Genomic DNA, 1,248 nt, shown 5'->3' on the forward strand with positions numbered 1-1,248 from the left:
TTGCAGTGAGCTGAGATCACTCCACTGTACTCCAGCCTGAGCAACAGAGAGACTCCATCTCAAAAAAGAAAACAAAAGAAAAGAAAATACAAAAATCAGCCAAGCGTAGTGGCACGTGCCTGTAATCCCAGCTACTTGGGAGGCCGAGGTAGGAGAATCGCTTGAATCTGGAAGGCGGAGGTTGCAGGGAGCCAAGGTCATGCCACTGTACTCCAGCCTGGGCAACAGAGTGAGACTCCATCTCAGAAAAAAAAAAAAAAAAGAATTGCTGATATGACCCATGAAGGGAACTCATTTTTCTCATAATTTTTGGACCACCACACATTGCTACCTTTAGTTCTTTGAAGGCTTACATTTTTAACATTAAAACCTATGTATTAGTAGAGCTTTATCTTCACTGCCTCCATGAAACCTTTTGTAATCACAATGACTACAAGTAATTCTTTGTCTGTTGGACTGTAAGCTTCAGAATAGAAGAAAATGTCATTGTACACTGTATTACCCTCACATTGTGTTATGCTCTGATGTGCTAAGTTTAGCTATCTGCCAGAGATGGATAAATTATAAAACTCATGTGTACTACTTAAGTTTCTTATACTGGTTTGTCAGAACAACTAAAAGGATTTAGAAAATTTAAAAAAAAGAACTCTATGGTCAGATGTTCAATCTTTGGCTGGGAGCTGTGGTTCACACCTGTAATCCCAACACTTTGGCAGGTTGAGGCAGGCAGATCACTTGAGGCCAGGAATTCAAGACCAGCCTGACTAACATGGCAAAACTTCATCTCTACTAAAAATACAAAAAAAAAACCAATTCGCTGGACAAGGTGGCACACGCCTCCCTGCTATTCAGGAGGCTGAGACAGAGAATCATTTGAACCCAGGAAGTGGAGTCTGCAGTGAGCTGAGATTGCACCACTGCACTCCAACCTGGTTGAGAGACTGAGACTCCTTCTCAAAAAAATAAAAATAAAATAAAAAATTAGTCAAGTGAGATGGCATGTGCCTATAGTTCCAGCTAACTGGAAGGCAGAGGGAGGAGAATATCTTCTGCTCAGGAGTTCAAAGTTACAGTGAGCTCTGACCGTGCCACTGCACTCCAGCCTGGGTGACAGAGTGAGACCCCATCTTGAAAAAGAAAAAGAAGAAAGAAAAGAAAAAAGATGACCAAAAAGAATTGGCTGATTATCTCTGTACCATGGACTTAGTCCCTAACTAAAAATGAAGAAAATTGGCTATTTACAACATG

The sequence above is a fragment of the Mandrillus leucophaeus genome, unplaced genomic scaffold (genome assembly GCF_000951045.1).
Source record: "Mandrillus leucophaeus isolate KB7577 unplaced genomic scaffold, Mleu.le_1.0 Scaffold300, whole genome shotgun sequence".
Classification (NCBI taxonomy): domain Eukaryota; kingdom Metazoa; phylum Chordata; class Mammalia; order Primates; family Cercopithecidae; genus Mandrillus; species Mandrillus leucophaeus.